This window comes from Schistocerca nitens, chromosome 5 (assembly GCF_023898315.1).
Source record: "Schistocerca nitens isolate TAMUIC-IGC-003100 chromosome 5, iqSchNite1.1, whole genome shotgun sequence".
Classification (NCBI taxonomy): domain Eukaryota; kingdom Metazoa; phylum Arthropoda; class Insecta; order Orthoptera; family Acrididae; genus Schistocerca; species Schistocerca nitens.
The window spans coordinates 661,058,708-661,075,559 of record NC_064618.1 but is presented as its reverse complement, the minus strand read 5'-3'; positions in this window follow the sequence as shown (position 1 = coordinate 661,075,559).

The following is a 16,852-nucleotide window of genomic DNA, read 5'->3' as shown; positions in this document are numbered from 1 at the left end:
ATCTCGCACAGACGGGTACTAGGCAGTCGTGCATGACATGCTCCAACCGTGAATGAAACGGAAAGAAATCTTAGCATGCAGAATAATAAAATGTACCCTCCATCGAGCACTTCACGGAGGTTCGTGGAGGACAGATTCAAACGTGAGAATAACTGAAACGTCGAGGCAATGGTTTATCCATTTCTGAATTAAAAGCGGAATTATGAAACGTAAATAAATTTAATTTCAGGCACTTACGAGATATTATAGAACGCAGTGGGATATTTAGAGATCACTGCACCAAAGGTGTAGAACTTTGAAATGAGATTTTCAGTGACCTGGCTGTTGTTACATCATAAGTCCATGTAAAAGTATCTACAGAAAATTGCCCTGATTAAAATGTCCATCGATAAACTAAATGCTGACCCACGAAAGTTTCATTTTACCGCTATCTTACTTCATGTGAAGAATAAGTTAACACAAGGATCACTTATTTTGTGCAACGGCTAATCATTGGACTCAGTTAATATTTGAATAAATCTTACGGATCCGGTTTCCTGTCAATGAATCCACATGAACCACGTGGCATTCTATACCACTACGTGACAAATCTTTTAACTAAAAAGCATTCAAGAAACTGATGCAAGTACCAAACATCGTTAGATGAGTGATGAAAGAATTGTTCACCTATGATTCAGATGCTTAATGCTGAGATAACGAATTCTGGTCCATGTGAATCATAACTGAATTCCCCACACTACAAAACATGTTGTAGCATCACTCGTAATGGCTCAATAGACTCGGAAATGCTGTGTACTAATGTAACACGCCAAGCTGCGCTATGCAGTGCGTTACCGTATAACTTTTAATACCTAACCAAACAATGAAGGAAGCGAAACCTCGTTGCACATTTTTACATACAGACCCAAGCTGCAACGACCAGCCAACCTCTCAGCCTACATACATATCGGACCAGTCAAAGCCTTAGAACAAGACAAGACACTTAGTGTCCCATCCGAATATCGAATACGCTGCCTAGGCAAAGGCCGCGCTTGTTTCCTAACGGCCGCGACGTACTGCCCACCAAAGTGTACCGTTTAGACTCCACAACTCGACTGACAAACTCTGTTTTCCCTGCGTACGTCAACTAATAGAAATAGGTTATCTTAGAAAAACCACTCGCAAGTTGTCAGGCACTAACATCGTGGATCCGCTAGAAATCTGTCTCACTCCCTGCTCATATGCTACTTCCCTTTAATGTCGTTCGACATAATAACTACAGTCTGGTCCCTGTAAAAGCTGTATATAACCTTTCGCTCCTGTACTGGAACCCCGACACCAACAGAATCTCAAAGAGTACTGTATATTCCAAGTAACACAGTTAAAAGATTTCTCTAAATCTACAAGTGCTATAAACATACGTTTGCCTTTCTTTAACCTATTTTGTAAGGTAAATCTTAGGCCCATTATTGCCTCATGCGTTCCTATATTTCTGCAGAACCGAAACAGATCATTGCCGAAGTCGCCTTTAACAACTTTTTCCAATATCCTGCAAAATATTCGTGTCAGTTTTTGCAACCCTGACGTACGCAGCTGATAGCTCGGTAACATTCACATTTGGTGGCACTTCCTTGTTTGGAATTGGATTTACTACATCCCTCTAGAGGTATAAGGCTATTTCGCCTGTCTCATATGTCTTACACACCAAGTGGAATAGTTTTGTCGTTGCTGGCTCTCCCAGGGATCTCAACAGTTCTCCGAGGATGTCGTCTACTCCACGGACCTTGCTTCGATTTAGATCTTTCAGTGCTCTGCCAAGTCATTCTCGCAGGATGATATCTCCCATCTCTTTTCATCTACTTGCTCTTCCCTTTCCAAAGTACTGTCTTAAATTTCTTTTCCCTTGTAGAGCCTTTCTATCCATTCCTTTCACTTTTCAACTTCCAGCTTCTTTACTTACTACTTGCCTTCCATCTCTCTCCTGTAGGCTATGTCTATCTTTCTCCTCCTTATACATGCTCTTGCAGCCTTGTAATGGTGCTCTAGCCTCTCCTTCTTAGCCATTTCGCTCTTCTGCCTATCTCTGAGACCTATATCCCCTTTCGTCTGCCCCATTTGCTACTTTCCTGTATTATCTACTTTCCGCAATTAAATTCATCTTATCCGAGGATTCCTACTAGGTCGTGTCGTTTTACCTTTTTGAGTCTCTGCTGCTGTCACTACATATCTCAAAGCTACCCATTCGTCTTCTGCTGGATTCCATTCCCCTGTTTCGATCAAATGCTGCCCGGCGCTTCAACTGAATCTCTCAATAATGTCTGGTTCTTTCAACTTATCCTTTTTTGCAGTTTCTTAGTTTTAACTTACAGCACGTAGCCAGCAAGTTATTGTCAGAGTCAACATCTGCCTCTGTAAATGTCTTACAGTTTAAAATTGGTTTAGTTTGAAACCTTTCAGTGTCTTCAGGACTCTTTCACAGGTACAACCTTCATTCATACTTCCTAAGTGGGGTAGGACTTCAGACGAGCCGACTTGGGGCAGGAGAGGCACCACAGCACATTTTAATTTCCACAGCCTTTACTTCTACAAATAAATAGATGAAACTTTGTCAGCGTGACCAGGAAGGATTCAGGATTTACACTCATAGAATAGGAAGTCCAAAAACATCACAAAATAATTTTTTTCACATGTGAAATTTCATCATTTTTTTTACTTACTATTGGCTGCACTTGTTGCTATAGGTACACTTTTCTTCATAAGTAAGAGAGATTCTTCGATTAATTTTGCACAGCATACAAACCATACTTACAGGTGTATTAAACTCCAGAATTTATTTAATTAATGAGAAAATGAATGAGCTGTTACATTTTAAACGTCATGTTTAGAAAAAAACTCAAGTTTTCTAGTTAATTTTTATCACAGTTTTTAATAAATTTGGAAAATTCTAGAGTTTCTACACTTGTAAGTGTGGTTTGTATGCTGCGCAAAATTCATCGAAGAATCTCTCTTACTGAAAGTGTACCTATAGGAACAAATGCAGCCAATAGTAAGGGAAATAGCATTAAATATTGCATGTAAAAATAATTATTTCGTTATGTTTTTGAGCTTCTACTGCTATGAGCGTGAATCCTGAAACCTTCCAGGTCATGCTGACAAATTTTTATGAAGTCATTTATAGAAGTATAGACAGTGGATATTAAAATGTCCTGTGGTGCCTCTTCGGCTCCAAATCGGCCCCTTTTGACGGCCTATGATATGCTCTGAGCAAAATTCTGGCACATGGGTTCCTTTTCATTCATTTCCCCCTCCCTGCATTCTAATATTTTTCTTATTCTTCCTTCTCTTTTCCTACTACCGAATTCAAGTCACCCATGAATTAAATTTAATAACCTTTGACATGTTAAACAATCCTAGGAAGAGCCGGCCGGAGTGGCCGAGCGGTTCTAGGTGCTACAGTCTGGAACCGGGCGACCACTACGGTCGCAGGTTCGAATCCTGCCTCGGGCATGGATGTGTGTGATGTCCTTAGGTTAGTTAGGCTTAAGTAGTTCTAAGTTCTAGGGGACTGATGATCTCAGACGTTAAGTCCCATGGCGCTCAGAGCCATTTGAACCAGTCCTAGGAAGATGTCTTTATTATATATCTTGAAAATTTTACTTCCTACAGAAACTAGACGTGAGTAAAGCATCCACTAAAAGTACCTTATGGTAGTTACATGAATTTCTTCATTCATATATGCTAATCCTTATTCCTCTGTAGTGTTTGTTCATGCTGTCTGCCCATAAAGTGTAATTTCAACAATACCTGCTACCAGCATCACGCTCTGTAATGTGCCGGAACATACGTAGCGAGGAGCGGGGAGAAATACAATCAAAGCCTGTCCGATGGCCAGACGACGGCGCCTCGCCCAACAGCCGCTGTGGCTGACTCATGCCGCTGGAGAGCTTGTTAGACCTTGTACGCGCCTGTAGCCCTATATCCTTTGCAGACCACGACACACCATCTGTGGGCCTGGACTCATCACGTCTCTACAGACTGGTAATAGCATCACGCAGCCTTGCCCCAAGCCAATGAAAAGAATCCATCTGTCCTCACTTTATCCCCCATTCAACACACGTAAAGTGCCCTGCGAAACTAGTTCTATACTGAGCTGCCAGACATTTGTAATTCTGGCTTTTGTAATACTGACATCAATTCAGTTGTACTGCTTAACATAAATTCAATGACCCTGAAGAATTTCCGAGCTATATGGGATCCAGTATACTCGTGCCAAATAGAACGGTATCAATAAAAATGAAGAAATCACTACATTAAACATATAATTAAGGAAATGTAATCGTTACACTTTTGTGGTTAAGTCTTGACATATTGTCTAGAAGCGTCTGTTTCAGATTCTTCGGAAGACGGCTAAATGCAAATCTGAGATACTGCCAACATGAGCAGTGGGCATTCTCAAATAACTATTCTCCAGACTGATGATGATGATTGCTATGAGTTGCTGTACATTAAAAACGACCTTGGTAACGTGTAAATTCAAGCATCATATAAGAGAAACTGTTTTTGCGACTATAGTACAGGTCCAGATGCTCAGACGAACATTGACAGACAGGAAGCGCAATCAGAACATTACGACAAAGAAATCGTTAGATTGCCGTAGACAGAACTGAGATCGATCGTCGTGGGGAAGAGAATGCGAAATAGCGTCTCCTACCGAACTCGAAAAGGCCGGATATGAATGACATCTTCGTGGTTTCCAGACCCGGTTGTTAGTCTTCATGGATGAATCACAGCAAAGGTTGTGTGAAATTATGTGAACAAACAGAAGATAGATTCCATCTATCGTCCAGAAGGGCGATTTAGTGCCATTATCGTTCAGAGGCGTGTCCCAGTACATCCAACAAGGAAATGAGTACTCAGCAATATCTGTCATTCACGTGAGTAACCCATAGCACCTGCTGTTCAAGTGAATGATCGAGTCCACCTATCGTTCAGATGCGTAACCAAGTGCCAGTTTGGAGGGTGCGTCCCACTTCACCTAATGATAAAATGGGTATCACCTGCACCTGTCGGTCAAATGGGTAACCTAGAGTATCGATGGTTCAGATGGATGGTCAAGTGCACCTAATATTCAGTGGGTTGGCCCAGGCCATCTAACATGCAGATGAGTGACCCCCACCACCTATAATTCAAAAGGGTGATCCATATGACCCAGCATTAACATAGTTACCTATTTTTGGATGCGTAATCTAGAGAAAATATCATTTCCAGGGTGTCCGAGTTCACCTATTGATCAAATGGGTGAGCAACTGCACCTGTCGCTCAAATGGGTGGCCAATAGCGCCTATTATTCAGATGGGTGACCAAATGCACCGGTTATTCAGATGAAGTGCACCTATTTTTCACAGTGATGACCCAGCGTACGTATTTTTCAGGTATGTGAACCAGGCCATATATCGTTCAAATAGATGACCTATACTGCCTATCGTTTAGACAGGTGTACGATATTACCTGTTGTTAAGATAGCCTATCTGGAATACTTCTTGTTCAATTGGGGGACCAAGTGCCCTAAAGTTCAGAGAGGGGAACCAGTGCACCTATCGATGACATGGGTGACTCAGGTCACATGTAACTAAGATGGGTGGCCCATGGCACCTGTCATTCAAATAGATGACCTAAAACTCCTATCGTTCAGCTGGGTGGTCAAGTACACGTATTGTTCTGATGGGTAATCAGCATCATTTATTGTCCGTATGGATTACCCACTGCATCTATCGTTCAGACGTGTTATCCACTGCACCTGTAGTACAAGTGGATGCCCAAATGCACCTATCATTCACATGAGTGACCATATTCTGTTATTATTTGGATGGGTGATCAAGTGAATCCAGCATTTAGATACGTGACAAAGTGCACCGATAAATCAAATGGATTTCCATACTTAGTTTTTAAAGATAGCAATTTCTCAGTCATAACCCTAGCATTTTAGCGAAGTTAATGAAATATAGGGATTATCTTTAATTTCGTCCCTGACTCGCACAATCACCTGTCTCAAAAATTATGGAGCCTTAGGATCGGTTTTGGATCTTGACTCTGCAGAGAATATTATTTGCAACATTATTGAAGCGATCCGACGTATTTTCATCTACGTGTACTGAAATGTTTCTTTTACTTGGATAACAACTCATGTATTTAAATTCATCTTCTGAGATACAGAGACATGTCACTGCAAACACCTGGATTGTTCTGTGTCTTGAAGAACTAACTGGCACTAAATTCGCTTCATAGCCTTGATACTTCGCCTGGCAAACAGGGGACACATCGTTGCAAATCCAATGGTGAAAACAATGCCACAGATTAGAAGGGAAGAAGTCGCACCGGTTACAGACCGTTACTGTAATCCTGTTAGACACTTTCAACGTTACACTTCTGCAGCAGTAATGGATCTGAGTAATCCCAGTGTTTTCTTTCACGCGTTTGAGAAAAGGTACACACACATAGATTACATGTGGGCAAATCAAGACGGCTACTCCATATAGCTATAAACAAAATCCTTATAATATCTGCAGAAGAATTAGGCCATTATTAGTCTAACGTCTAGTGTATAGTGAAACACACTCTTTCCGACAAAAGGCTTTCTTATGTGCATTTGTTTCCCCACATGTTCAGTGTGCACACGCCTGTTTTCAGTGTTAAATGTTGAGGGGCTGTTTCAAAAAGACATCATTGTGGCATACTGTATGTCCACTAAGGGAAGCAGAAAAACATTTCGAATGCTTCTTCATTTCTGTCAACTTCTTTTCCAAAACAGATAAACTTTGCCGTCACCAAAATGTCCCTGTTTAGCGACATACCAGTAGTTCCAGAGACCAGTGGTGTGTAATGGCCATCTTACACTGTGTGTTCAAAATTATCCAGACAGGTCTATGTAATGAGCTGATGACCACTAGATGTCACGAAAGGGTTGACCTGTCAATTCTGGAGAAGGCAGAGAGTCGTCAGAAAAAAAAACAGCATGGTTCGGGCAGGAGAGTTCATTGACTTCGATCGTGGACTAATCATTGGGTTTCATCTGAGTAACAAATCCATCAGGGACATTTCAACCCTGTAAAGCTGCCATAGTTGACTATTGGTGATGTGATTGTGGAAAAGAAACATGAAGGAACAACCGCAGTTTCACCAAGTCCAGGCAAATCCCACGTACTGAACGACAAGGATCTTCAAGTATTGCTCAGGATGGTTTTCTAAAAATATCTCATAAAATCATTGGAAGGAATACTCGCGAGTTCCGAAGTGTTACAATCTATCCATCTAGCAAGCATTCTGTGCATAGGGAGTTAAAAATAATGAGGTACAGTGCTCGAGCAGCTCCTGATAAGGCACACGTTTCTGTCGACAGTGCTAGGCGACGCTTGAGGTGGTGACAGCGCGATGCCACTGGACAATAGGTGACACGAAACAAGTGATTAGGAGCGAGGGATCACGCTATAGCCTGGGGCTGTCTGACGGAAGATTTTTGGTTTGGTGAAAGCGTGGAGAACGTTACCTGCCATCTTGTATAGTGGCAACACTGAAGTACAGAGGAGGTGGTTTTACAGAATGAAGTGTTATTCATGATTAGGGTGTGGCCCAATTATTGCGATTAAGAAAACGCCAAATACGGAAGAATATGAACACATTTTACAGCATTGTGTATGTTGTGACTTGGCAAGACAGCCAAGCCACTCGGAGGTAACCGAAAGGCACGCGTTTAAAGCTCACGCAGACTGGCGTGAGGTCTGGAACAATTAAAGGAGTTGAGTCTAATAAGAAAAGAACGTCGTTCTTGGAATACTTAACTTTAATCCATAATTGGTGTACATCGCTCTTGTTGATTCGTTAATAACAATCTCAATATAAACTGGTAATGACGCCTTGCTAGGTCGTAGCAAATGACGTAGCTGAAGGCTATGCTAACTATCGTCTCGGCAAATGAGAGCGTATTTGTCAGTGTAGCATCGCTAGCAAAGTCTGCTGTACAACTGGGGCGAGTGCTAGGACGTCTCTCTAGACCTGCCGTGTGGCGGCGCTCGGTCTGCAATCACTGACAGTGGCGACACGCGGGGCGGCGTATACTACCGGACCGCGGCCGATTTAAAGGCTACCACCTAGCAAGTGTGGTGTCTGGCGGTGACACCACAGTGTACTGCCTCCAGTAGAAGAATATTTCGGGGTCGATAAGTGTGTGTATCAGCGTGACACTGCACCTTGTAATAAAGCAGCATCTGTCAGCAACAGTTTGTGGGCAATAACATCCCTGAAATTTATGGGCCCATCCAGAGTCCCGACCGCCCAATGGATGACACCATTGGGGTGAGCTGCCTTTGTTCAAGACCCCAGCGCCCAACATCTCGACCTCCTCTGGTTTTGGCTCTTAAGGGGGAATAGACTGTCATTCCACCACAGACATTCAGACACATCACTGAAAGTGTCTCCAACGTAGTTCAAGGCGTCCTAAAGGCGAATTGTGGACACATATCATATTTAAGTACATTAATAAGTGTCCGGATACTTGCCATCAGGTAATATAATATATTTAGTTTAGCGTTATTTGCTAAAACATGTGGAGAGTGTAACATCATAGATTAAAGGTCGACCTGCGACAGCAATCGCACAACTTGCGTACGGGCCGCTAGACGCCGCCGCGGGCGCTAAGAGTGCATTGCGATAGAGGGCGCGCGTGTTGCCTACGGGCCGCGAGGTCCCGCCACCAGCGCAACCGTATATAAGCGCCGACGGAATTCGGCCAGCTCTCATTTTGTTGATATCTCATTTTTGCCTGTTGTCTTATTTGCTTAGTTGCTTAGCTCTTATTCGTTTATGGCTCATGTTATTGTGCTCTCTTTCAGCCATTCTGATTGTTTTGATTTACTCCCAATTGAGAAGTGCTCATTTTGGCATTTCACTTTTGCATATTTCTCATTTTGCTAATAATATGATCCTTAGCCTTTTACAGTTGAATTGATTAACATAGTCTCATGTACTGTTTGTTCATTTCAGCGCGTTCATATTTTGATGTTCTTTAAATACTGTAATAATTATCGGAAGCACTTCTTCCCTTAAACTTGTGTAAAGTATTCTCGATGTAGAATTTGTTCTGTGACACAGGTGTAAGGTTTTGAATATAAATTATATACGAAACTGTGCTTTAAAAGGAATTTATTTTTTCAGTTTGTACTACATCAGACGACAATTTTGTGATATGAGGGAAAAATTTGAGGGGCGAACCCATGGAAATAGTCGTAAGTCATCCCCTTTAAAAAATAAAAATTTGTGTGACACTGAAAGACGTGACACTGTAGGCACCGAATATATATATATATATATATATATATATATATATATATATATATATATATATATATATATATATATATATATATACGTCACAAGAGGTAGCGTCTCTTGCGAATGTTAATCAGGACTTTTAGTAATCAGTTAGCTCGGTATTACGCTATCTGCTAGCAAATATTGAGGCCTCTCGATTTATGAAAGGTAATGTTTATTATTGGACGGCAACTGTTACGTTATTTATTTTTTATTGTTCTGCTTGGTAGCCGAGAATGTGGAACAAAGCAAACGTTATTAGTTTAATTTTGTAAACAGACATCATGTAATTCTATAACTACAGAAATCCTCCAAAAGGTGCTTAACAACTGCAACACGTGAGACACGTATTCGTATTTTCTACCTATATCTGTTCTTTAGTTTCCTGCTCAACATCGGGATAGGTGGTAGAAATAAGTACCTGATTGTGTTACGAGGTAAAGTTTGAGACGTGGCGTCTTATATCGCTCCTGTCTAGAGCCTGTATATCGGGAGAAAGACTCATGCGTGCGCAGTGACAGATGGTCTGAAGCGGGTTCAGTCGAGTACGTAGTTCTAATTTTCATCTGCTAGAGGATAGTAGTATACAGAGACATTGAAGAAACAGATCAAGAGAATATTTTTGTGAATTTTCGTCTTTATTACTTGAAGGTTTTCTATTTATGATTGTACAGTTTTATATATGCATTTAGTAGTGTGAACGATGTGTGAATGTGGTCTAGAGTAAATATGTAGATCAGTGTTCTACTGATGAAAGCAGTACGAACTAGTGTGAGAAAGTTTTAAGACAGTGTGATTGCAGACGACGGGGAATTTTGTATCATAATATGTTAAGCGATTTTATGGTAAAAGGAAAGCTAATTCGAGCGCAGATGAAAATAGTTAATAACGTAAAGCATAAACAAAATATCAGTATGTTAAATATTTATTTCGGGAAAAAGCACATTTCGTAAGTGTATTATTTGTTGATTGGTTAGTCAAGAAAACTGAGGACTAATGCGGGAGGATAATGTTTTTCTATTGGCCTAAGGAAAACTGACCAATCAGAACGGAGTATTCTTCGCGCTTCTTTTGTCTTGGAGAAGTAGAATGCTGACAGCAGTCTAAAGGATTCGGAGCCCAGCCTTTCAAAGGTAAGGTCGTGTGTAGTATGAGCTCCGAAGAAAGCTATAAATTGCCTGTTTTAGTTGTGCTAAATGCCTCAAAAGTGTTTTAAAGTGAAGGCATATTTATTCCGGTGCGCTTTTTAGAAGGTACGGATTTTTTAAGTAATTTTGTGCTTCCGCGTGGCATACTGACCAGATCGGTGACTAAAAACTTGAGTGCATTAGACACCGATAAACTTAACACTATGGCGAGCATTTTCATTTAAGAACAATCCGTGCTTAGGAGTGATTTCGGGAAATACGTTACCATAAACTTGGTAACGTCAATGAAAGTATTTGTGCATGACTGTGTTAAGATTAGCACGGGCTTGGCGCTGAACGTGTACATTATCAAGATTCAGAATATACCAAAGTTTTGCCAGTATTTCCACCTTCCATTAAAAATTAAGACCTTTTCCCGATTAGTTATGTTGTATGCAGTATGTTGCGAGTTGCAGTACGATAGGTTTCTGCTCGGTTGTCCTACCGGCGACCTACTGCTGCGATTTCACAGGTAGGTGCAGGTAATGGACTAAAGGAACCGTTACCCAATTCGTACGACTCTTCTGAAAAGTAAATGATGGAGACGTGTCGACTTTACTTTCACCAAACTTAAATAACATAAAACAGAATCCTCTGAAATGTGGTGCCACAGAGGAATACTAGATAGGATACCCAATGGGAAAGTAACGAAGCGAAATTCGAGGAAGAGAGACTTATGGCCTAACTTGACTAAAAGAAGTGATCCTTAATGAGGATTCATCCTGTGACATCAATGAATAATCAGTTACGTTACTGGAAAAACTACGAAGGGCAAAAACTGTAGCGGGAGTCCAAGGTTGTTGCTAACTTATAGTAAAGATTGTGGTGAATTTTCTGCCGTATGGAAGAATTTTAGATCCGTGCTCTGACACTTAGCCAGCGAGCCACCTAGCCACACAAATATATTAATTAGTTTCCTTTGTTATCAATATTTATCTTTTTCTTGGTGAACACCTGAACAAACCGTTTATTCTGTCACGCTTGGTGTGAAACTTTCGTAAGTTTTATAACTATATGCACGTATTAATTATACCTCGCGTAAAAGATTCTCAGGAAGGCTGACCGTTGAACATTCAGCACTGCACTTGCAACAGAAATTTACGGACCATCTGTTATCCACAATTCTCAGTATTAAAGGGAAGCTAGTCACAGGTTCGAATCCTGCCTCGGGCATGAATGTGTGTGATGTCCTTAGGTTAGTAGGTTTAAGTAGTTCTAAGTTCTAGGGGTCTGATGACCTCAGATGTTAACTCCCATAGTGCTCAGAGCCATTTTGAACCATTAAAGAGAAGGAGCGCCGACGCTCATACAACGTAATTAATCGAAACCTCGACCAAGAACGTACGTGTGAGTCCTCTTGCCATCACGCGCCCTCGCGGACCGCACATAAGCAAACGCTTTCGCGGCTCACAGAGTCTCCCGTTAAATCTGTACAACCAACAATCACCGCCTCGCTAATCCCCTAACTGAAAACTACCGACACTAAAGACAGTGATTCCATATACTACAGATATCGGCAGTAAACTGAAATCGGCCCATCTGATAAAAACAAGTGTCTGTTTTAATCTGAATTAGGTTATTTGCTGCGAATCTTCGTCCAAACAACATTTTTTTTTCAATTTTGGCGACACATGTTAACTTCTGCAAAACCTCATCAGACGAATGCGGAAGCACTTTGAAGCGAAGATCATGTAGTTTCCCTCTGACGGTGTGTTTTCGTGATGGAAAGCACTACGTTATTTGCAAGAAATGTGAATTTAAACCGGAGGGGGTATCCTTCAATTTGTCCATGAAAAAAGGTTAATGCACCACGGCGATAGTTCTACCCTCGTGAACGTATTGATTGACCACTACGCAATGAAAACCACCGAAAACGATCGGCATGACTTTCCTTGCGCCAGGAATGGTTGTTGTTTTGATGCACTACCACTGTACTTACCCGTGTTTTGCCTGCTCTTACCTACGTGCAGTATAGTGAAGAATAAATACGAATATTTCTTCCGTTTAGGTGTGCCTCATTCTCAGGCAAGGTTCATGTGCACGCGTTTCCGATCGATAGTTTGCACACGTGGCGCCCATTGCTTCGTCGTACCCTAAATTTTTAGGTAAATCTAGCTGAAAAGGATTCCCTTCGAGTGACAATTATTTCCCATTTGTTTTTAAACTGGAAAAACATTGAAATTAATCATCTACTAGGGCCAGTCAAATGAAAAACGAACACCCACCTCACCAGGAGTATGGAATTATTCCATTCGAGAGTAAAACAATCCTGTCAGAGGAAGAGCCGCAACTGAGCATTATATCAGAGGTTGAAAATACTGATACAGTTGTCAGGTTCTCTAGGAAACAACCGGTTTCGGTCTCTTATATGGCCATCTTCAGGTGTCGTAACTTGGTGCTGTGACTTCGAGAGCCTCGGTGGGCGAGTACAAGACGCGGTGTGCTACCAGTAAGCGCAGAGCATGGACTCCACGCCCTGAGCTCACTAGTAGCACACCGCGTCTTGTACTCGTTCACCGCGGTGCTCGTAGTCAGAGCACCAAATTACGAAACCTGAAGATAGCCATATAAGAGGCCGAAACCGGTCCTTTCCTAAATAAAAGAACCCTACAACTGTATTTTCAGCCTCTGGCCATTCAAAAGCAATCGCCACATACGTTGGGACATTTATGCCATTGGCAGACGAGACGATCAATTCCTTTTTCATAGCACGCGGTCTCTCGGCGACGGATCCACAACAGCACCCACTCTTGCACTTCCTCGTCCTATTGAAACCGACCTCTACGCTTATCTTCCTTCAGGTCGTCAAAGATGTGAAATCCACAGGTGAAACATCCAGGCTGTACACAGGGTGTTGCGGTGTTTCCCAACCAAATCGCTGAAGCTCTTCCTTCGTCCGATTGGCAGTGTGGGGGCGGGCCTTATCGTGACCTCCTTGGTCAACCGCGTCGGCTGCTGGGGCCCTGTGCTCGTGAGTTCCTCGAGCGTGGAACGACAGTCCATTCACAGCGCTATGGAAACACTTTTCAAAAACTGCGACGCATCACAAGTCGAAGTGCACAGAAATGCCGTAGGACGGAATCATCCTGTTGCACGATAACGCCACCACCGACACTGTCTACTGGACGAACGATACTCTTCAGTGGTTTCGTTGGGAAACATTGCAACACCCTCTATACCTCTCGGATCACTGAGCTTGTGATTTTGATGTCTTTGATGACCTGTAGAAAAATAATGTGTGGACGTCGATTTCAGTCGGACGAGGTAGTGCGAGGGTGAGTGCGGTTGTGGATTCGTCACCGCTTTTTACGAAACCGGACTGATCGCCTCGACTCCCAGTGAGTTAAATGTCTTAAAGAATGTGGTGATCACTTTTCAATGAAACCATTCCGTGGTCCCGTTGTGGCGGATACTCGGTTTTCATTTGGCTGCCCCTTCATAATTTGTATACAGTCTAAATTATTCTAAGTATACTCTCATAAACTACATTCATTGTTTTGCTTTAGAGTGCACAGCTACGTAATTTCTGCGGCTGTTCAACCCTCGAACGTGTTACCTATAGCTGTTCGTAATAGAAACACGATTGTTTCAAATTCAGTTTGCAACATTGGGGTATATGTTTTATTGCTAGTTCTACTGTATGTAAATCTAACCGGAAATTGGAGGCTTTTATAGCTGAATGGCGAGTATGTTGACATGAGTGGAATTCACGGTGTAAGTATTGATTTGCCTTTTATCTTTCCGTTTACTATTCCCTTTCCCATGATGTTCAGAAGTTTTCGTTTCTGAGGGCATACCGACAAGATTGCACCAATTTAGGAATTCTGTTCGGAAGTTGACACTTTAGTTTTGGTAGTTTACATCATTAAATGAATGGATTGTAAAAACGATTTTCTTCCCCTCGTATCATATTCTGCATATCTGATGCGTTTGTTGAACTATCTTACCTCATACAACCATTATTTGTCTACGTAGTTTCTCTCCATTAGAGGATACACTTCTTCTATGAATTAATCCTCTGTCTTTACTAAGATGCCGTGGTGAAAAGCAATGCTTCCGAATTTTTTCTTGTGAAAACGCTCATAGCTGTTTTAAACAAAACAAACGTTGTGAATTTTAAAATTTTCCCGGCGAATTGACTGTTCAAACAAATTTCGGGCTTGCAGCCGGTCGTCGTTCAATACTTCGCACGATATTTCAACTGGGCACCTGCCAGTCATCTTCAAGTGAGCCGTCGCAGACTGGCGATAAAGTTCTCCGCTCCGCAATATAAAGCGTACTGTAACTATTCTGCGCGTACGTCGAAAACTTGATAGTTGAACCAACACTGCCCGCCGGCAGCGCCCTCGCTGGTGGAATAGCGGAACTCAGTCGCCCTCTGCGTTGCTGTTTGCCACGGCCGTCGACGCACTCTGTCGTCTTCGATTTGAGCAAATCGTGGAGATGATGGGATTCCATGCACTGTCCAGCTGGTAGCCGCTGTCACGGTTTAACAGATTTTCCGCCAGTCGTATTTCTACGGATTCGTTAATAATGGAGTCCCAGAAAGACGTTGCTGTAGACAAAATCATTGTTTTCTCATACTCCATTGAATGTCCAGTAGAAATACAATGTTCAGCAATAGCGGACTTGCTTGGCTGCAAAAGGCGGGTGTAACGTTGATGTTCAGTGCAGCGTTCTTTCACGGTGCGTGTGGTTTGACCTATGTAAGCCATACCACATTGGCACGGTATCTTGTTAATTCCGGCCTTTCGTAGTAACAGATTGTCCTTACTACGAAAGGCCGGAATTTACAAGATACCGTGCCAAAGTGGTATGGCTTACATAGGTCAAACCACACGCACCGTGAAAGAACGCTGCACTGAACATCAACGTTACACCCGCCTTTTGCAGCCAAGCAAGTCCGCTATTGCTGAACATTGTATTTCTACTGGACATTCAATGGAGTATGAGAAAACAATGATTTTGTCTACAGCAACGTCTTTCTGGGACTCCATTATTAACGAATCCGTAGAAATACGACTGGCGGAAAATCTGTTAAACCGTGACAGCGGCTACCAGCTGGACAGTGCATGGAATCCCATCATCTCCACGATTTGCTCAAATCGAAGACGACAGAGTGCGTCGACGGCCGTGGCAAACAGCAACGCAGAGGGCGACTGAGTTCCGCTATTCCACCAGCGAGGGCGCTGCCGGCGGGCAGTGTTGGTTCAACTATCAAGTTTTCGACGTACGCGCAGAATAGTTACAGTACGCTTTATATTGCGGAGCGGAGAACTTTATCGCCAGTCTGCGACGGCTCACTTGAAGATGACTGGCAGGTGCCCAGTTGAAATATCGTGCGAAGTATTGAACGACGACCGGCTGCAAGCCCGAAATTTGTTTGAACAAAACAAACGTTATTAACGTTCTACATCGTTATTCTTCATGTCTATATATTTATTTCTCAACAATCAAATTGGCGACGAAAGCAGTTCTCCGAAGGAGAGACTCGTTTGTTCATAGCGTCATACGTTGACGGAGCTACAACCTCACCTCGTTTTGAACCGTTTCATCACTATCAAAATGAAGTCGTAGCAGGTGTTCTTTAAGTTTTGTAAACAGATGAAAATGGGTTGGAGCCAAGTCGGAGGAGGGTGATCGATGACAGTGAGGGCAAGGCGTCGTCGGATTGTTGCAGATGACGGTGCACTCGGGTATGATTTGGTTCAAATGAATCAAATGGCTCCAAGCACTATGGGACTTAACATCTGAGGTCATCAGCCGCCTAAACTTAGAACTACTTAAACCTATGTTATGTTATGTTAACCGGGGACCTAGAAACGACGGAGAGGCTCCGTCCCCGCCGCAGCCGCAGTGGTCCACAACCCCACTACGGCTACGGCAGTCCACTTCACCCCTCCGCTGCCCCACACCGAACCCAGGGTTATTGTGCGCTTTGGCCCCCGGTGGACCCCCCAGGGAACGTCTCACACCAGACGAGTGTAACCCCTATGTTTACGTGATAGAGTAATGGTGGTGTACGCGTACGTGGAGAAGGTGTTTGCGCAGCAATCGCCGACATAGTGTAGCTGAGGCCGAATAAGGGGAAACAGCCCGCATTCGCCGAGGCAGATAGAAAACCGCCTTGAAAACCATCCACAGACTGGTCGGCACACCAGACCTCGACACTAATACGCCGGTCGGATTCGTGCCGAGGACCGGCACGCCTTCCCTCCCGGAAAGCAGTGCGTTAGACCACACGGCTAAGCGGGCAAGCATGTTACAATTACTGAAGCATATATCCTCATCGCCCCTCTTTCTGACCACAAGCCGTTCTCGAT